We start from the raw sequence: 21,557 nt of genomic DNA, 5'->3' as shown, positions 1-21,557 counted from the left end.
AGCAATCTGTACCTTAGCGTCTAGACTGCCTGTGTGTTTGGAGAAGAGGCGCTTTAAGGTGCGATCTGTCTGATCTATTTTAAAGTTGGCCTTCAAAGAAAGTGAGTCACACCTGAGAAGTGCATGTCTCTCTCCTTGGTCTGCCAGGGGGACTCTCAAAGATCAACTCAAATAGTTTTTATCTGTCTTTAGGTGAGGGGAATCCTAATTTTTTTCCCCACTAGCAAGACACAGTCTAACGAAACCATGCTTCTGCCTCTTAGATCGAGTCTTTGTCTGATATCAGAAGCTCTTGGTTCTTGAGTTTTAATTGTGTTTTGAGACCCTGGCTTACGGGGGATGTTGCTCAGCAAGAGCAAAGAAAGAATGGGAATCATTAAGGAAGTATTTAAGTCCTCTGCTTCATTTTTGGCTCAGCCCTCCAAGATAACAGCTGGTTTTGACAGCTACAAAGTTGACAATGGAAGCTCAGATTAAACATGAATTTCTGAGCAGAGTCTTTCTTTTAACTTTTAAAAGCCCAGTCTGTGTTCTTGGCATTTAAGTTTGCTTAAAATTGACAAACAAAGCATACAATTTGGGAAACTTCTTTTCTTCTAGGAAAACTGAGTTGCTAAAGACTGTGTAGGATAAATGCTATGTCGAATGCATTGTGCTCGGATGGAAAATAACTCCCTTGCTTTGCTTTCAACATGGCATTTCTGGGCCAAATAAATGTAAGCTGAAGCTGTGGCTCTTCTCTTGAGACTAGAGACAACTGTGTGACAGAAATGAACATGGTCTGTGTTTGGGTCAGTTCAAAAGGAACTGCAGTCTCATAGAGGTGGTGCTGGCAATTAGTTTTTCAAAGCGCACTGATTCACAGACCTGATTCTCTTCTTCCTTTGGCTAGGATGTTTAGTTTCTCTAGGCAAAGTGTGTCTGTCTGTACAGTGTTTCACAGCTGCCTCGCTCAGGTGTCAGCAGCTACACAGAGGCCAAGGTGGGAGCAACAAGGTTTTGAAGGTACACAACTTCAGAACTGCACATTCAGGACACCTTCAGAAAGGGTAAACCTGGAACAAAATGGCCAACATGCTTTAGGTGTCCTGCTCTTCTCACTGTCAGAGGTTTTGAGTGTGTTCACCTTGAGCCATCACAACGAGAGGGGTAGGTTTACAGAGGTTAGAAAGCAGTGTGCTCTGGCCACCTTTTGGAAGATACCATACGGTAACTTTGAGAAGCTAAAGAGCCCGAGAATATTAGTCACTTCTGAAAATCGTCACTTGGGATCCTGCAAATGGGCAGGACAGATGGAGTTCCATACTCCGGGTCCCTTTAATGAAACCAGCTTGTTCTGAGTAGAAAACGCAGTGTAGGAGGAATATGGCATGTGGTAGTGGCATTTGAGAAGCTGTTTTGTACTTTCAGGTGAAAATCATCGTCACGTTCTGTCACTTACCTCTTCTGTCATTTGGAAGGGAAGGACAAAGGTCTTAGTACAACAAGACCGTTTTAAACCTTAGGAAAACCACTACGTAGATAGCAGATAATTCAAAGGTTAGGGTGGTGAAAGAGCATGCCGGGAGAAGAAAAACACTGGCTTCTTACTGGAGGAAAAGGAGTAAGGTGGATCTGGAAATGCTTTGCCGAGAGAGGGAGAAAAGCATGCTGCTGGTATTGCAGCAGATGTTTTGGACTATTTATGTTAGTAGGTAACAAATCAGAGAAGGACACCCAGCTGAAAAAGCAGCAGCAACTTGGGTGGAATTATATGAAATGAGCTTTCGGGAGAGGATGCTGTAGAGAAGCCTTGCAAAGGAAGATTCTGTGATAAATAATGAAATGGACTCCTAGCAGAGGAGGCAGATGCCGTTTGCTTTGTTTGCCTGCAAGAGAGTCTAAGAATATAGTTAGTTGTGCGATTGTGTATGTGCTCTTATGCTGCATGACACTGCATTGTCATGTAGAACATAGGATTTTGCAGGAATTTTGGATGAAGCCAATTTTTTCAATTGCAGAAAAAATGTTTCAGGCATTGGAAAAAATGCAGCTGAATGGATGTGTATTTGGTGTTCAAATGCTGGGTGTTTTTTTTTTAATGTCCTTTCTTCACATTGAAATAGGTGAACTGCTGTATAGCTGTTTTTCACTTAACCTTGTGCTTAGAAAGGGACGGATGTGGTCATTTGTTACTATTTACTTACATATTACTGCATTGTACTGAATGTTTTGAACCAAAATATAATTAAATCTGCAGAAGATGCTGAGCTGGCTGTTGTGGGATAGCCAGAAGCAATTTATGTCCTTGTTGACTTTTCTTTTAGGTTTTGAATAGTAGCAACTTGACTCTTTTTTTACAGCGTTATGTAAACTGAATATGTCACTTTGCCTGTTGTACTTTCTGCCTGTGGTGCAACTTATTTATAGGATAATTCCTAAACCTATTTATCCAAGCACTGCCTAGTCCTTGCACCAGTTCTGCAGAGCAGTGAAGATGTCACTGGTCCAGATCACCATGCCTGGGATACAGTGAATATTCCCATCTTGCCAGTTTTTGGTCTGGACTCTAAGCTGCAGATCCGCCATCTGTTGTGGTTTCCCAGATACATCATGTTGCAGAGGTAAACATGAGTTGCCTGCCTTTTGATACATGTACACCATGCTGTCAAAGTGTACCTGTTGATTTTAATAGGACGTTTATGCAAGCGCAGGAGAGTAACTTGTTAGCAGAGAAGAAAGTTCGTTGTATGTCAGAGCAAGAATACAGAGACTTTCTGTGTAAATTTACAGAACCAAAGTTCCCATGGTTGATTCAGGTTTGTTTTTTTTTTCTATCTACGTCAAGTTCTGGGCATGGATGTCTTGTCCAGCTCTGTCTAAATAGAAGTAGTGGAAGGATACAGAAGTGACTCTTTACATTCTGAGCTTCTTGATTCCTAGATAGTTATCTAGTATTTCTAGGTAGTTATCTAGAAACTAGATAGCTTTTATACCTCTGCCCCAAAAGCATAGGTGTCCTGCATCCTTCTTGTCTGCCACTGAGCTGTTTCACAGCCCTACCATCCAGACAGCTGTCAGAAACTTTCTGGATGTGTTTTAGGAGTATTTCAAATCAGCCCTAGCAGTTTAAAGTAGTGGAGTTGGAATGAAAGCGTAAGGGGCCCACACGTGTTTAAACTACATATATTTATGAAAGGTGAGACTACTGTGCAAGCAGTGTTGATCATAAAATTAGTGATCAAACTTTTTTTTTGTCAGCTTCTTTTCCCTGGGGCTGAAACATCCTCACATCCTCTCAGCACCAAAGAGCAAGGTGGGGCTCAGCAGAGCACTGACTTGTGTGCTTGCTTTCAAGATGCACAAGAAATAGTCTCACCTACTTTTTCCATGGGGTGTGCTGTTGTTTCCAGAGAGCTAATTGTAAAGCAGAGTGCATACACTGCACGTGGTTGTGCAGTGAATCCAGACTGAAAAGCTGTCCTCCTGTGTCAGGCTTTTCTTTTTCTTTCTCTTTATCTGCAGAGTCTCAACATAGCCCATCAACTCTTGCCTCCTTCAGCGAGCAGTGAGGACTTGTGGGTGGCTGGGGCTGTGTCAGTATCTGCTGCCCACAGATGAATGCTACAAAATAAGGGTATTTAGTACAAAGAGTCCATTTCAGAACCTGCCTGCTTGTCAGGGGCTGTTCAGGGTGGTTTGTTTTTCATTAGCAAGAAAATTACAACTCTGCTTCTACATTAAATGATTAATGCTTCTGATTACTCTGATTTGAGACAAGTGAACTTGTATTACTCATACAGTCCTGGTGATGTGTCTTGGCCTCTTTGTGTTCTCACCTATTAGCTGATAATAGGAAAGATAATTAAGGTAGATAAGTGTGTGACTGAGGATTTTACTTGGAAGAAAGCCATTTTGCACAAAGGGCCAGCCGTACCGATAGCCTCCAGCTGCCTGGTGTGCAGGGGCTGGTCCCATTGCTCTGCAGTGGGATCGGGAGTGTTGGCTGCCCCTACAGATGAGTCCCCAGAGAAGAGGAACTGAAGGCTCCAGCAGTTTGGGCTTTCTCTTTTGACATAGGCAGGTTTGGAGGAAGCAGAGGTGAGACTCTGCTTTCTAAACACGCTGCAAACACTGCCAGCTCATCCTCCTGTGACTACATCAGGAGGAACTCCAGTGCAGTCAGCGGGCCTAGTGAAACTGGTGGGAGAAAGAGGAAGGACAGAGCTGCTCAATGCCAAGCGTTTGCATGGCTTTGGAGAAATCCACATCATAGCTGTCTCTGAAAACCCAGACCTGGCTTTTCGTCCTTTATGAAGGTGAGCCTTCCTCCTAGACCGTGGAAGCTGATGTGGTCCCTAGTGTGCCCAGAGCCTGCACCACCCGTTGCAGCAGGAAGCAGCTATGGCCCACCTCTGCAAGCTGTTTGCAGACCAACCGCAGTGCTGCCACCAGGTGTGGCAGCCCTTGCTGGCAGCTGTGCTGGCGCTGTGCCCGCATGTGCTGTTGGCAAACTCGTAGCTAAATGTTCCAGTATTCTGGACGGGGTAGTTAGCACACACCACATGTTTAGCTCAGAGAAACCATGAACGTACTTGCAATGTGTTGTGTTTTGCGAGATGGTGCCTTACAATTACTTTAGGTTGAAAAAAACTATTTATTGGCAGTTGTTACTTCTTTTGGATGAAGTTAAAGAAGCTTTTTTGGGAACATTTCATTCTACTGAATGGGTTCTGCACTCTCTACACAATGCTGTTTTATTGTATAAAGGGGCAAACTGACCGAAAACCAGTGTGTGTATTCAGTGTAGCTCTCCGCTGTTTTAACTTGGTGAATTGCATCTATTTACATAACAGATGATTTTGGCCCAGCTTGTGTAGCAGCTTCACATGCTTCTCATGAACAAAATGAAGCAAGCTGTAAACAGCCGACCCGGTGAAGTGCCTGTATCAGCCTGTTGAATAACGCAACGTGGCGGTGCAGTGGGATCCGTGCTTCTGTTAGTAAGAGCTGCAAGCTTTGCTTTCGCTCCTCATTCTCTCTCCCTGGTTGTTGGCAGAAAAGCCTTCTCACCCTGATGATAAAGAAAGCTCTTGAAATGGTATTTGAAAAAGGTAGCAGATAAAATGGGCGGCATGTACTGGGCAAAGACAACCAGTCATGTGACTGGTAATCACACTGGGGTACAAGAGAAAGGCGTTTAACAGCAGCTGCTTCCTCTCCTTCACAACCTCAGTTGAATTCCCTTCCTAACAGGAGCGTGCGTCCTGTCGGAAAGAGATGGCTGGAAAAGATTTTGGTCATCTGTATTTTCAAGAAAATAAATGGCCAAGTTGAAATCCCATTTTTCCTGGGGCAGGGGCTGGAGAGTCGATAACAATGAGCTGATGTAATGCCAGTTTTAGAGGCCGTGGTCCTGTTTGCCACACGCAGGCTGTGCTGGGCTGCAAGGTGAGGTGACAGCTGCAGAGCAGAGGAGGAGGCGATTGGGAAGATGCTGCGACAGCATCTTGTGCTCAGGCGGAGCGAGTGGGAGTCCGGCTTCTGTTCTATCGGGGAGGTATAACAGAAGGGAGAACATTCATTCTCCATCCTATGGGGTCATTTCTAAAGCCTGTGACACGTTATCCAAAGATAAAATGCTTGTTAACCCAGCTAGCTGTTCCCATCAGATAGAACTGAGCAATGTGTTAATGCCCCTCAGCAAACAAACAGCCATCTTTCTAGCCAGCAGGATGTCTGCTTGTGAAGCTGTAAGCAGGTTCACTTTCCCCCTAACTTCTCTGGGCTTTTATTTATTTATTTTTTTCTGATTTCCCTTTTCCTGCTGCTGTTCCTTTAGCATCTTGAGAATGGCTTCAGGAACAGAAATAGGAATGTCTTCAATTGGTATTTAGGTTTATTCTCTTAAAATTTGTGTAAAAAACCTGTGGTTTCATTGGTTGTGTGCTATCAGGCTGTACTGATTTTACAACATAGCATAACCCAAGGCTTCCTTCTGGGCTGTGGACAACTTTTGTAGAAGTTATGGTTTTATGGGGAGGTTGTGCTGTCCAGGTGTGGGAAGAGAGCGACTTAGGACTTTGAAGCGAATCCTCACTCAAGCTTCAGGCCCACAATTGAAATGCCATGCTGTGGTTCAGCTCTAGTTCTTCAACCAAAAAGTCAGGCTGAAATGTTTTCCCTGTAGAGATCAGTAACACAATTCTCATTGACAGCAGCAGGGCTGCTTTCACCTTACTTTAACAACAACCTAAAAAATTGTGAAGAGAAGAAGGCAACTTATTCCCTGCTGTGCAGTGTAGTGTAACTGTCTGTACCCCCCTACCCATGGTAGGAGTGGATTGCTTGCCACGAAAGCATGTTGCTGGGAGGCAGGTTACTCAGCCTGGTGGCTCTGCAACCTGAAAATGGAATGAGCTCTGTGTTTCTCTAAGTGGAGTTAGTGTAAAGGGGCTTGCACGATAACAGATTTGTCACAGCTTATTGTGAGAGAAGGATGAGGAAAAAGAGGGCACCGTTTATGGAATACAAATTGGAAGCTTGAGCTGTACATGACATGGATGCTGAATGGTGGTTGTAAAGAGGAGTCTAAATGGAAATGAACAAGGAAGATGGATTTCTTTCAGTTTGACAGGCTGCATTTTATCCATCAGGTCTGTAATGATGCTGTTGCTCTTACATGTAGGAAAGCTGACCTGAAAAGGCAGGGACACGTAGCAACCTGCTCTCTGCAGGCTAGATGTTTTCAAAAAGCAAAAGGTACCTGAGCTGCTGACTCCTTGCAAATGTGTGGTGTTGTTTTGTGTGTGTGTTTTTGTTGTTGTTTTTTTTTTTTTTTGCTTGTTTTTAAATCAAGCAAGCAAAGAGATGGCTACAAAGCATTATTCACAACAGAATAGCTTATGAGAAGTTAACTGTGGCAGAAAATTAATGCAACTGGCTAGCTTGTATGTGACTATCAGAGAAAATAACACAGCTTTTGATTTGAAGAGCATGAGAGATCAGTCTTTGCGAGTATTTAATAGCATGGATGCTTCTGAAAGGAGGTGGCTCTAATCCCTCTGTAATATGGGAGGGCATTCTCATTGGATAATGGTAACATGGATGGCAGTTGCTGTACTTGCCCATGGCAGTAGGGTTGGGATTAGATGATCTTTAAGGTCCTTTCCAACCCAAACCATTCTAGGATTCACTCCTACCTACCTAAGCGAGGAGGACACTGTAATGCTGCTGCAGCAGGAGAAGCAGTATTGGGAATTGCTCCCTGCTGTGGATGCTCACCGCAGGACCAAGCAGGGGGGAGGGAAGCAGTTCTTCTGTCTCTGCTGCTCAGCCTGGAACAGCCCGACCCCAAGAGATGGATGGAGTGAATATCCCTGCAGCATCAAAGCTTCTGTGGTGTCTGACCTCAAGCGTCAAGTGTAACACAAAAGAAATGTGACTGGGGGGACCCAGGAGCAGTAGCCAGCTGTCACTGAGGGGGATCTGTGGGCAGGCTGGGGAGCTGCAGCCCAGAAGATCTGAGCTGAAGGGAGCTGTGGGAGGTTCTCCTGGGCTAAAAGCGAAGCTGTGAGCTTTGAGCAAGCGTGTTCGCAGAAAGGAAGGTGGTCAGATGAAAACTCATGTGAGCCTCATGTGAGTGCTGGGATGAACTGGTGAAGGGGAAGGCCATTCAGCAGGGGAAAAAGAGGGAGCTGAGGGTTATTTCTCACTTTTCTCTGTTATAAAGACTTGGAGAGGGGGCTGTTGTGCACAATTTTGATGTGGGAGCACTGGTTCTGGGGGCCTGCATATGGTAAGCACTTTCCAGGGACAGAGGAGAAAATGGTTTGCTTTCCACAATTTTTGAAAGACAACATGAGATAAAGGATGGGAAAACTGCCTATTCCTAATTTGTTGATAAGGAACTACGCTAGTGGGACTAAATTTGCTGAGAACTGACTGCAGGTTCTCTGATTTCCCACATGATTTGGAGAATGCAGCACTGTTCTCCTCCTTAGGATCCTACTGTATCCATCAGAGGCCAAATAAAAATAGGCTGAAATATCTGAAGCTCCTTCAGAGAAGTCTGCTCCATTTACCCCACTAGCAGCAAGCTCTGTTGCTGTGGGGTGGGGGAAGAATGTGAGGGGACACCATGTGAGATTAGCTGCCTCAAAAAAAAAATGAGCATTTGTACTAAGTTTGGCTGATGCATCTCAAATGGGACTGTTAGCATTATTTCAGTTTTTGCATGTTTTGCACGTACATAGATCCCATTTGACTCTGGTTCTGATGAGATTGTCTTAAATCGAACACAAATGCTCGTACACTCTCTCAAAGCAAAGCATATCCCCAACAGTGCTGCTTGTCTTAATGGTATTTTCTATATGACGTGGGTGGCACCCAGCAGAAATGGAGCTGCTTGAGCAATGCACACACAAGGTCCCAAGCAGCTGCCTGTAAGATGCCATTTGTCAGTCGCCTTGAAAGGGCAGAAGCATTGGGAGTGCCTATAGATGGGATTTTTTGGCCATTACTTCGAGGAGCTGGCACGGCTGGCAGATCTTGCACTCTGCCAGGTCCAGTGGTAGCTGGCAAAGTGCCCTCAGCACTACTGGTGGTTGATAATGAGCAACCCCTGTCCTTCGGAGTGCTGGCAGATAACAAAAAACACCTGTAAGGTAGGAACAAAAGTAAGATTAAGTTTTGGGGGGGTTGTTTCATCTGGGGGGTACGCAGCTACTCAAGTGATTAAGCTATGCTGCCTTTCTGTCGTGGAGCACGATTCCACTAAACAGTCTCAGAAAAGAAGTGGAGCTCTTGAGTTGCTGTGACTGGAAGTCCTCTGGCACAAGGTTGCTGCAATGCGCAGCATGTCCATTGGGGCAGAAGGAAGTTTCTGGGGTTTTCCTTCTTTTTCTATTTTTAGCCTTTCTGGAGACAGGATACTACTCTCATTTCCTCCGTGGAAATCCCCCTCCCATAATTTTTACAGCTTCTTTCTGTGGCTTGAAGGGAATTTCCAAAGAACCTAGTATAGCTTCTGTTGAAGTCAGTGGCAAAGCTGCGGCCTGCACAGTGAGCAGAGACGTGTTCAGACAGCCTCTAGCTTTCAAATTCCCATTAGAAAATACCATTTTCTAAATCACTTCCTTAGTGTTGTGAAATGACATATTTGTTGTGCACAGTGGGATCTTAGCACTGCAGTGGATCTGCTGGCAAATGGGAGGGTGCTCTGTAGCTGTGGCCTCCCAAAAACTGTGTGAGGGATTCTCATGGGTACTGGTGCCTCTGGCAATGGAAAAGTGCCAGCCCCACAGCCTCCAAGATCCACTCGGAGAAGTCAGCAGGAGGGGAATGGTTTAGCCCTTTGTAGCCACACAGCTGTTAGAGTGCTTTTGTTGACCTGGCTAGGAGCTCTCTGGTGAGGAGAGCTGATTTAGAGAAAACAAACAGCAAACTGACCAGGAAGAAAGCTCTGGAGAATTGAGCTTCCTGAATTCTCTGCTAGTTCAGAAGCGATGGTATGTAGTGACACGGGGAGCTGGAAGTCTCCGGAGTGTTTTAAAAATTATTAAATGTCAGGATGGGTTTTTAAATCCTCAGCCTTTGGTAGCACGATTTAAATTGACTTTTAGCATATGTCATTTGGGCTGAAAGGCCTCTTTAATTTTTGACTTGGAGATATGAAGTGTAATGGATCTATAAATAATTCCCGAAAGGATAAAAGGAGCAGGGGTCTTTTTCACAAACTCTGTTTGTAATACCCTCGGTGACTGCTGGGTGATAGCGAGCTGTTCTGAAGCTGGAAGCACTGGCATAGCTGGTGCGGGGTTGGTGTTTTTCCCCTGCTATCAGACTGTTCCAGCCTCTTGTCAGTAAACTTCAGCGCACTGCCCGTATCGGCTGGTTTTATTATTAGCCAGGGGTTACTGCTGGGCACTGGGTACTTGCGGAGCCAAGGAAATTAACTGCAGAAGGAGACCTTGGGCAGAACTTGCAATGGCCGTGCATTGGAAACCCCTGAAATGGGCGTGTGTTTTCATTCAGCCCTGTTGTAACAGGATTTCAGAGGGCACTGCACCCGGGAGGCGATGAGGTTTTGGGTGCCGCTTTCTTCTGCTGGGTCTCAGCCTGGATCTGCATAGGAACTTGTGGGCATCCCAAGGCTGCTTGGCATCTGGTTTTTAAGGCAATCTGTGCTACAGATAGTGGCATCACATGGTTTTGGGGAAACATTTGAAATGCTGCAAGCAGGCAGCAATAGTCCAGCTTGAACTGGAATCGCAGCCAAGGAGTTGTTCAGCTCCAGAGGCCCTCTCTGTACAGCAGACTGCATACTGTCAAAACTCCTTTGGACTTGAGGATTTAAGCATGCCCTGAAGACTGTGTCACTTGTGTGGTGGTTTTACTCAGGTGGGCGACTGAGCTGCAGCACAGCCACTCTCTCACTCCCCCTCCTCAAAGAGGAATGGGAAGAAAATACGATGCAAAGGGCTCAAGGGTTGAGATAAGGACGAGGAGATCACACGGTAATTATTGTGATGGGCAAAACAGACTCAGTGTAGGGAGATAGTAAGATTTATTGCTTATTACTAACAAGCTAGAAGAAGTAAGAAACAAAGGAAAGAAACCAAAAGCACCTTTTCCCCTCCCATCCACCCTCTTCCACCTCCTCCCCCCGCGTGGCATGGGGGAATAGGGGTCTATAGCACTTCTTCTCCGCCGCTCCTTCTCGGTCACTCTCGTCCCCTGTGCTGTGGGGTCCCACCCACGGGATGCAGTCCTTGATGAACTGATCCGGCGTGGGCTTCCCACAGGCAGCAGCTCTTCCAGAACTGCTCCAGATATGGGTCCGTACCACGGGGTCCATCCCTCAGGAGAAAACTGCTCCAACCTGGCTCCCCCACGGGCAGCAGCTCCTGCCAGGTCACCTGCTCCTGCGTGGGCTCCCCTCCACGGGCTGCAGGTCCGGCCCGGAATCTGCTCCGGCAGGGGTCTTCCACAGGCGGCAGCCTCCGTCGGTGCAGGGCCACCTGCTCCACCATGGTCTCTTCCACGGGCTGCAGCGTGGAACCCTGCTCCACCGTGGTACTCCATGGGCTGCAGGGGGACATCCTGCTTCACCATGGTCCTCACCACAGGCCGCAGGGGACTTCTGCTCCGGCGCCTGGAGCACCTCTCCCCCTCCTTCTACACTGACCTTGGCACCTGCAAGGCTGTTCCTCACAACTCTCACTCTCCCAGCTGCTGTGTGGCAGCATTATTTTTTCCCTGTCTTAAATCTCCTCTCACGGAGGCGCAAACAACATCACTTGTTGCCTCAGCTCTGGTCAGCAGTGGGGCCCTTACCTAACATGGGGTAGCTTCTCACAGAAGCCACCCGTATGGCCCCCAGCTACCAAAACCATGCCACGTAAGCCCACTACAACTTGCCAGAGATTTCTCCTGCTTTTTACTGGCCTCTGAGGAAGCTTTTCTCTTCAGCCCGTCTCCAGCAATACCGACTGCCCAGCAGGGCTGTGTGCTTGGCATGGTGCCACGTCCTGTCGCTCTCTGGCTGCTGTGAAGTGCAGCCCCAGAGGAGCTTTCAGCCAGCCGAGCTCACAGCCGCGTGTCTCAAGGCCTTACCTTCAAGCAATGTGATTGTTACCACTGACTTTGCAGTAAATCTTAATTCAAGCTAGATTAAATACAAACAAAGGTGATTAATTATTTAAAGCATAGAAAAGACCAAGCCCACTGGGGGAAAAAAGAAAACTGAAACTAAAAGCAAGCTTTATTTGCTTATATCAGGATGTTACCTAAAAAGTGTCATGTATTTGGCTGGCATGCTGTGGACACTTTTTGGACCCACAGTCCTAGAAGTTGATGGCCTAGCTTTGGTCTTCAGATTTCTCTGAGAGGATAATTTCCTGGTGTTAGCCTATTTCATGTGGTCCTTCTGCCTTTTAGGAATTTTCCAGAGGTTCTGTCCACTTTGTCCTTTTTCCTCAGATTTTATGTATCTCTGGCAGCTGATGACTGTGACAGCTCCTGAAAAATCCAGATATTTCAGTGGAAATTCGTGTCATTAATGTATTAAGAACTTCCTGACTCATGCAGGTGTTAAACTCTCACATCTTTCACCCCACACGCCTACTCTTCGGAACATACAAACAGCAGGTCTTATCTCTTGACCTGATCTTCACATCTGTGGCAATATTTATATAAGCTATAAAACTAGATACAAACATCCAGAAGAAATAATTAATTCATGTTGCTCATTTCTGGGACTGGAATGCAGTCAAATGTGGTGGTGATGAAACTTGAAGCTGATAGATGGCCTGCCCCCCACATCCACATCACCCCCATGTGCATAGTTGGTCTTGGGAGGGCTATTATTTTTTTTTTCAAGTCCGGAGATCTGTCATTGTCTCTTCTAAATGTGGCACCTTGCCATATCATGGGTGTAGGATAGGTAGGATTATTGGCAACATAGGTATCCATGCTGTTTGGCTTGTGTTACAAATTATATACAAGCACTGGAAAACAGATAAATGTTTTCTGTCACACATGATCACAAATATTGATTAAAATAAAATTGGTTTGTTGAGTCACAGCATTCAATTTTTAACTAAAATTTACCAAAATTTACCAAAATCAAGCCCTTGAATACAGAACAAATGCCTGTAGTGGTTTTTGTTTGTTTTGTTTTGTTTGTTTGTTTGTTTTCATATTTAAGGAAAAAAAAGCAAATAAGCCCCGAACCAACGCTTTCTTCACCATGGCCTCAGCAAAGATATTGTTTGAGGTAGATCTTGGTCTTCATATAAACACTTGGAAAAAAGGCATGGGAAACAGTGGAGAAAAGTTATTTCCACTCCACGTATAAAAGCAAGTAGTAGTACTGTGCAAAATACCACTCTTTCATTTCTCAGGGACTTTGTGTATGTTTTATTTCTGTTTTTGCATCACGTGAACTCCGAGTAGCTGGGCTTTGTTTTGACTTTGAACAAAACCAAATCTTTCAAAACAAAGCTCCGATTAGACTGCTCTTTTTCATCCATTTTGTGGTCTGATCATATGAAGTTAACATATTTCCCATGGTTTCCAGCCAAAAGCAATAGTCTAAGTGTCATGTGAAACTCAGTAAACATTTGTGTTGAGTTGGGCTCAAATTTTGAGGTGATTTCATGCAATCTGCGATGACTTTCAGGATTACAACTGAATCACAGCAAGTAGTAGAAAATACCTGTCTTGGTTAAGTTCCTTGTCTACCTCCTGGGTATTTAACCTGACAACTTAATGTTTCTGTGCTTGGAAATAGTAAAATATAATTATGGTACCACCTGCTAGCATCCTTTGAGCAAAGAGAAGCAAAAGGCAAATCAAAGCCTTGTTACACAAGAATATGTAACTGCTGGATTTTTTTCTTCCCTTTGTTCTCTGACTACCGGGGAAAGTTTCTGCAATCTAAATGTACTGTAGTTCTCTATTTTAAATATCTGATTGTTCTAAATATTGCTCTTCAGCCCCGAGTGTTGGATGCTACCACTGGGATGAAGTGAATGAGAGAAACAATTTTTTTCTGTGAGTGCTGGTCTTCTGAGTGAGGCTTGGTGATCTTTACTGAGGTGCAGGCAAAATGAGCCGTCGACCCAGGAGTGATTGTGTTGGGCTCAGTCCTGCCGAGTGCTGGACTTTGTGGGTTCCATCTGTCCAAACACTCCACAAATGCACAAAATACCCAAGAGGCTTCATTACAGGCACACAGTGTGCTCTTAAGTTAGGAGGATATCCTTGGCTGGATTGAAGCCTGAATGACTTAAATAAAATGAGTCAAAGTTTTATTCATGTGCACTAGGGGAAAAGAGACAGAAGAACTGCCAATGAAGTTGAATCAGAATGGGGGAGGAAAATAAAAGATGAAATTTTTAGTTACTTGGATGCTTAATGTTGTGCCTTGAAGCCAGGGGTATTCATTTCCCCTCCTGTGTCTTAGCACAGGATGAAATGCCTCAAAAAGGCCGCTGAGCAGTGAGTGAACGAGCAGCTGTATTACTGAATGCAGTATTTCTTCTCTCTGAGCAGTGACAAAGGTGGATCTGATCTAACCACTTTTCTCCACTACAGTCCTTCCCCACATCATCCTGGTGCTTTGGCTCTGGTTCTCCTCTGATCCCTTTGCGAGGACCTGTGTGCCTGTAGAGACTTCCTGACAGTGTTGTTTCCCCAAAACAGGCGACATGGAAAGCTTTTCAAATCATGCTTTCTTCCCAGTAGGAGTGGACTTAGCAGTTCCTCGCGCCACAGCTCATGCTTTTGAGGGGAAAATCCTGATGCTGCTGGAGCGATGTGCCCTGCATGCAGTAGGAATTTAGTGAAGTACTGTGCTGAGACAGGTAGAGTCTCAAAAGGAAATCTGTGCTTTTAGTCAACTGCATTCACTCCTTTCCCTGTGGGTGCAGGCAGTGCTGTTAAAAATCATCTTCACTCGGTGAAGATGATTTTTTTTTTTTTTTTGGATCTTCACCAAGCCTAGATAAAGGCTTCTGTCCTGCTGGCTGGGCAGGGCTGCCACCAGCACACAGCCTCAGTACCGTGCTGTACTGGCACCGTGATGTGGAACAGCAGGTGTAGCAGGATGCTGGCCAGACCCTACTGAGATGTAAGTGGCACTTTGCACCTCGTTGGATATCAAAGGGGACGTGCTCAGAACAGAGAGTTCCCACATCCATCCCTGGTGTCTCTGTAAGTAACAATGTGCTGTCCTGGCTGCCTAAAATTAACGCAGAGGTATGTTTGTACATGTGCTACTGCCAGAAGGGACGTAGTTCTGCATCTCTTGGTGTTTTTTTCCTGGCTTTGTTTGTCTTCAGTTGTGCTGGGAGAACTGTTGGTGGGACAAAAGGGCGAAATGCTTTGGGAGGCAGACATAAAATCTTTCCCTTTACTTCTTACCAGTACCCAATCTTGACTCCTGCCATGGGCTCCCACGTTGTACCAGCCACAGGCAGGGGTGAGCTGGGCATGAGCTGCAGGGGGAGAAGCTCCTTAAGTTGTCATCTGCCCAGGAGAAGTGGCTCCTGTCTCCTTTCATGAGTTTTGAGGCAGGTTAGTTTTCCCTTCACTTACTGCATGTGCGCAAACGGAAGGTTGCTTTGTATATTATGGCGTTTCTGTGCTGAGGGACTACCACTGCCCTCAGGTGAATGAGTGCAGGTTTGCTCTGGTGTGAGTGAGTGGTCAAACAGCCCTGGGAAAAGGGACAGCAAGTGTCAAGAAGATTTAATCGTCAGGAGGTGAAACATCTCCTGCTAACGATGCAGACTAATCACCCAGTGCCGCTTTGTGTGCATCAGTGTCAAATGCTCTAATGGGTCTAGTCAGAAAGTATTTCAGTGATTACAAGCTGTTTGTGATTAAAATTAGTACAATTACATGAAAGAAATCGGATTTGTTTAGTTGCCCAGAGACACCTTTTGTGGGAATTAGACCTAAATTTCCTGTATTAAAGGATAAAACAACCCGAAGAGAGTTCATTTGGAAGGTTATGTCAGCATCAGCCCTAGTGAGCCCTGTATTTTCTCTGACAGTCTGTTTGCATCTCTCGTATGTTGTTAAAGAAAACATTTCCCTTTGAAATGCAGACAGACTTCAAAACATGAAAATAATATGCCTGCCAAGAAGAAAGATCATTTTTATTGGTGAAATTAATGGAACAAAGTTAGAGAGCAGAGATGTGCATTTTCCCACTCTAGTACTAGGAATGTGTTTGAGTTTTTTCTGGACAAAAGCAGAACTTAATACTTTCCTCCAACACCCACACACACGTACTGAAAATTGGCAAGTTGATAGCGTCTGAATTGATTCAGAGCAAGAACGCAGAGTTTGAGGGGGTGGTGGTGGTGCATTTCTGCTTAAATGTTTATTTTTATATTTATTTTACATTCCTGCCCAAATTCTAGTGGTGCCATTTAGTGGCCCCATTATATGGCAGCAGCGGATTTACCTCTGAGCCTTGCCCACTTGATGCCAGGCAAGAAGAGTCATAGTAAGAGCCTTGTCTGGACGTTTGTTTTTATCAGCTGTTTTCTGAAACAGCCCTGCAGAGCTTGCTTCTCCCCTTGTCCCTGTACCTGTGGAAGGTACAAGCAAGCTGTGACCTGGCAGGTGAGCAAAGCAGTCTAGAGATTTTCATTCAGGCCAGTCTGAAGGCAGCGTGTCTCTGTGGCATGATGGAGACGATGAGGGAGAACAGACCCTGGTGCTCGGGGATTCTGCTCAATGCAAAAGATACACAGCTACCAGTCTCACTTTGCCTCAATGTTTAGGCAATGCAGGCTCTGTTGACCTCAGTTTGGATTTCCTGCTCTCTAATGTTTTCTTCTTGAAATCCTAGCTCCTGGAATCATAAATTTAAATAAGAATCTCAGTGTATGCAGAACCAAAGTTGTTTTGCTTTGTGTTTCTGAAGCAGCAAGGGCATTAAAAATCTCCAGGCTATTAGCTGTGAAGCTTCAAAAGCACAGAGGTGACTAGATTAATAAGGAAAAGAAAGGTGGTGTTTCTCTCAGGCTCTGGCTTCTGCATCCTGGGAGTCTTCCCTATTCTTTTTAACTGATTAAAGGTAGAATTGTTGTTTGATTCCTGGCTTTACTGTAGTGAGGAATATTTTTATCTGGTTTTAGCTCTCTTTCCACGAGCTGGTATTGTTGCACAGACAGCTTGCCATATGTTTCAGCCTGCAATGCTTTGTTTTTCCCAGAATCTGCTTCTGCTTTAAATTACTGTTTCTGCAAAGTCCTTGGTGATTTTTCAGAAGGCATTCATACTTGCTTTGTAGAAATAATCAGGGAATCAGCTGGGAGACTTCTCAAAACATCTGGACAAATGCAGGATTACTATTTCTCTGAAAGTATAAGTAGGGAAGCTGGGGGCCAAGCATGTGTGTGTGGCCAGGGGAAAGTGGCAGGGGATTGCTTGAGAAGTTGTTTGCAGGGCAAGGGTGCACGCAGTCATGTTTTGATTTATGAATAATCTTGCTGTACACTATGCAATTTGGTAATTCTTATGCATGTTATAGTAACCGGGGCCTTTCCATTGATTTCCACAATGTTATGCAAATTTGTACTAGCTGAAGGTTTGACTCAACAGCTGGAGAACAAAATTCAACTTCACTTAGCTAGGAGATCAGCTGCTAAAAGTTGCTGTTGTACTTTGATCTTGTGAATTAGCTGTTTGATTTTAACTTCACTGAGTTCTCAAAAAAGAAAATAAAAGATTTTATTCATTTTATATATAATCTAAAGTTCAGTTCTCAACTGCTGAAGGAATGTCTCTTGGGAAAGACGGTGTGTTTCTGAAGACCATTCCTGCCCTGTCATCTATGAAATTTGTGCTACCGTGTTTGGTTGAGAATCCTGTCAGTTCAAGATCTTTTAGGATTTTTTTTTTTAATTGGAATTTTCTCAGAACAGCAAATGTCTTTGGTGTCATTACGTTTGTGCGCTTCTGCCTTGCGGAGTAGGTGAAAAGGGATAACACATCAAGTCCTCAAGCTCTGCTCTGAGAGCAAAAGGTAAAGCAGCCTGGAAGTTGTTCTTTCTCAAGCCAATGATCCTGTAACAAGTCAATACTTTCAATGTTTTCAATATTCTCAGTATTCACAGCCTAAGGGCATGGCTGGATAAGGTGGCAGTTCTATATTCGGTGACTTGTTACCATGGCAGAGCTGGTTTGAGATCATTATCCACCACAAGAACCCCACTATGGAGCTGGGATCCACTTCCCTGGCTTCAGTGTAATTGCTTCTGCCTTGCACAGTAACAGAAGTTACAAGGGGGCTGCCAAAGGGTGTTATGTGGGCAGCACATGGTCTCGCATCTGTTTTTCAACCTGCTGAGCTGTGGAAATGCCTCTAGATTGCTCCCCTACCATGGGAGGGATATGCAGAGGTTCAAGATTATGAGCATCCTACTGTGAAGGTGTGACCTAATCAGAGGGATGGATTTTTTAATGCCTCCTGATAAACTCAGTAAGACGAGGAAGGGTTTTCTCCCCCTGGGGAGACGTGCAATTACTCCATTCCCATGGCAACTTCTCTTCAGTGGAATGAGCAGGGCTCTGCAGGATCTAGCAAGTGCTGCAGCATTAGTTTAATAGCCTTTTAATACTGCTTGGCCTAACATCAGCAAAATCATAACTTTACTGTCTTATAAAATAAAAGTTTGCATACTTTAAAAGCTGCTGTAGTGAAAAACGCCAAGTGAATCAGAAAGTAAGCTGACCATTGTAGCAGTATGTAAGAAACACTTGAGTTTTTGTCTTTTGTCAGTGAGACAGAATTGCGTGCAGTGTAAGGGATGCTAGCCTGCCAGCCATTTCAGAAACTTCTTGCTGCTGAGAAGGCAGTGCATGAGCCACATGGGAGTCTTCATTTTTCAACTATTTTAGACCCAAAATGGCACTTCTTCTTGACAGCTCTCCTGCAAGAATGAAATTTCTGCTGTGTTGTGAACGTGAATGGTACTAAATATTGCCAGCCTCGAAGAAACCTTACCGCTTTCAGAGTTCCTTGGAGTGCTTCATATTTCTACAGGTAGAGCTCTTGTTACTGTACTGTTTGAAGGGAAATTGTTATAACAGTTCATAACATTGTCAGTATATAACACAGAAGCATAGCTTCCTCTACCTTATAGCTAACTGTGTACGTTTTAGGGGAAGGGAACTGAACAGGCTTGCATTTCAGCTCTCTCCCATGACTTGGCAGCATCTTTTACTTTAATTCAGAAGACTGGTGAGAAAGGTGATAAGTTGATCCAAAGGTAAAGCAAGCTCCTCTTCATTCTGTATCTTCAAATGCACGCTGACTTTAAAAAAAAAAAAAAAAAAAAAAAAAAAAAAAAAAAAGCTTGTATTTGTTGCTGTAATAGTAATAAGTAGAGATGTGTGGTGGTGGTATTGTGTCAAAATACACCACGTTCTGCATAATAGGTCACCTAACCCTAAACACCCCCTATGCAGGTGGTGGGGGGAGAAGACCTTTTGTCCTTCAGCCCCTGAAATAATTTCCAGTGAGATGTTTAGTCTTGCTGGGACCACAAAGAAGGAAGCAAACATTTGTAAAGCTCTGCTCTCAGCATGCTGTGTACTTTAGCAGCTGCCCTTCTACTTAAAGGTGCAGGCAGCAGAGCTGTGAAACTATCAGTGATGCAAAACCAAGATGCAGTTCAGTTAGAAACTTTAAGTGCAGTTCATAAGTGAAAGGCATGGATTTCAAAGTTTCAGCCTTAAGAGTTTCATTTCTCCCTGAAATGCCTGAAAGTCTTCCTCCTGCCTCTCTGTTACCACCATCAGTAAGAGGACTCTGCATGCCCAGTCTCTGTCAGAGCAGGTCTTACCTGCCCTAGCCAAGTTCTTCATGATGACATAAATATGTCCTTGAAACCAAAGTATTTTTGCCAAGTTTTCTTTGCAGAGGAAAGTGGATGGGAAATAAGCATTTACCATTCGTTAGCAAGCCTACACTGCTGTATAATCTCTACATCACAGGAGTCTTTCTCAGAAAACGTCATTGCAAAAAATGCATTTCATTGATCTGTCTGCCCTCAGCCTCTGTACTGCCTTTTGTATCATTTAGCTAGAAGGATAAAATGAAAAGGATTTTTTCCCAATAGGTTCTTGTATTCTGATAACGATTTTACTTTGCTCTCCCAGTTTCCCCAAAATACCATCTTTCAAAACAAAATATTGCTTGGGAAAAGCTGCAATTTCTTCTGTTTAAACTGTGTTTTGGGAATTTGAGAAGGAAAACAGGCTCAGTGGTTGCCTTTGTGATGAGATTTTTTTTTCCTCCTGGTTACTGCCAATACTATCCTTCACTAATCCTAGTAGTAGCTTGCATTTTGTCTGGGACGGTTCTTACCAGCTCTGTAAAGGCCTGATCAATAATCTAATAGTGTCAATGGAAGAAATTCCCTAAGAGTCAAACAAATATCAGCTTCCCTGCCAGGGTTAGGCGTGCACCGCCTGCCGGGTGTGGAGATGCTGCATGCTGCTTGCCTTGGGCTGCAGCTCACCTCTGCCACGCTCCTCAGCCAACTTCCCAAACAGGGCAGGAGCTCGCACCAGGAGACAGTCTCTGCTTATCCCCCAGGTGCTCTGCAGCCAAGCTGTGATCTCAAGCAGCTTTCAGGTTGGCCCTGGCTTGTGTCCCACCTAACAGAGGCGGGGACGTTTCAGGGCTGCGCTCAGAAAATGAGAAGCCACCCAGGGTACAAAATCTTTGTTCCCTCTGGCAAGCCTATACTGGAAATCTTCAATACATGGGCATTACTGTCACTCTGCAGCCTTCTGGGTAGCTTTGCTTCCCTTTTAAAACAAACAAACAAAAAAAAAAAGGGCCTCATTGTCCCTGAGGACCTGTTTTATTTGCCAGATGCCTCACAGCAAAGCATGTATTATTTCTTTGTATGAAACGTCTGTTTTTCAGGCTCTGTAGATATATTCAGAGCATACCTATGCAAATGGCTTCCCTTCAGCAGCTTGATCCTGAGCTCTCTGAAGCAAGTGTAAATAAGGGGGGGTCTCTCAGATTCAGGCTCTGTGTAGCAAGACCTGTTTTTCTGCAAGCATTACATACAGCTAGGCCTGACTGTTGGTTCTGAGTTGCGGTCTCCAAAATGTGCCAAACATGGAGGCTGATGTAAATCTTTTTATCTTTTGTTCACAAGCGCTGTTGTGGAAAAACAAGTGGAAAACTTCAGGCTCTTACTTGGTGGTACGGCTCCCCCGCACATACTTGGGTTTGTATGGTGCAAGGACATTGCTCCGAGCAATCTGAAGATTGCTTGATAGCATTTCTTTATTTGTTGCTATACATTTTTAGATTGTATCAAATTCAAAACCTATTTGAAGTTTCTGGTAAGCATTTGGCTCTTCTTTGAAATGCAAAAGGAAAAGTTCATATCATGGCTTCATTCCATAAAAGCTAGCAACAGTCCTCGTGAGGCTCAGGGGCAAATGCACATGGAAACACAGACACTTTTGGGATAACCTCCCTCATTTCAGCCAGTGCAGAAGTGCCTGCTGACTTCTGTGTTTGGAGATGATTTAAAAAAAAAAAAAAAATGTTATTAAAGAAAATTAGTAGCGGATATTCCGGCAGTTGTGAAGAATTCTCAGTAAGGTAGTACTCTGAAATGAGAAAGCTTTTGTATTAAACCAGCTGGGTGACTTCTGTTTGTGTGTGAGTGTCAGAATTGTGAACAACTGACAAACCATTTCCAGTGGTTTGGTTCTAAAAATGTGTGCGAGTCTGAGATTTCCCCGCTATCAGCATTAGGCATGTGGTTGCAAAGGAAAGTGACTTAAAATACAGCCAACGTAAATCAAAATCGGAAGTCGAAGAGAACATCTGCTTTTTGCTTTTATCATGTGACAGTCTTTTTTATGGACTTCCTCAAACCGTAGTCTTGAGTCTCAGCTATCCCTAGACCACTTTAATGGTAGATCAACTCCATGTTTCAGCAAAAAGAACAACAAAGGAAAAAATGAGTTTTCAATCCACACTTCTCTGAATTGGTTATATCTTTGTTAGTTTTCAGTGG

The 21,557-nt window shown here is 44.4% G+C and overlaps 1 protein-coding gene across 1 annotated transcript in view; it reads left to right on the top strand.

Moving 5' to 3' along the window:
• RASGEF1B (RasGEF domain family member 1B) overlaps positions 1-21,557 on the top strand; it is a 144,776-nt gene that overhangs the window by 75,902 nt on the left and 47,317 nt on the right. The gene's annotated exons all lie outside the window — the stretch shown is intronic.

This window comes from Aythya fuligula, chromosome 4 (assembly GCF_009819795.1).
Source record: "Aythya fuligula isolate bAytFul2 chromosome 4, bAytFul2.pri, whole genome shotgun sequence".
Lineage (NCBI taxonomy): Eukaryota > Metazoa > Chordata > Aves > Anseriformes > Anatidae > Aythya > Aythya fuligula.
The sequence above is the reverse complement of the archived record's forward strand: the minus strand, read 5'-3'. Positions and strand labels throughout refer to the sequence as shown.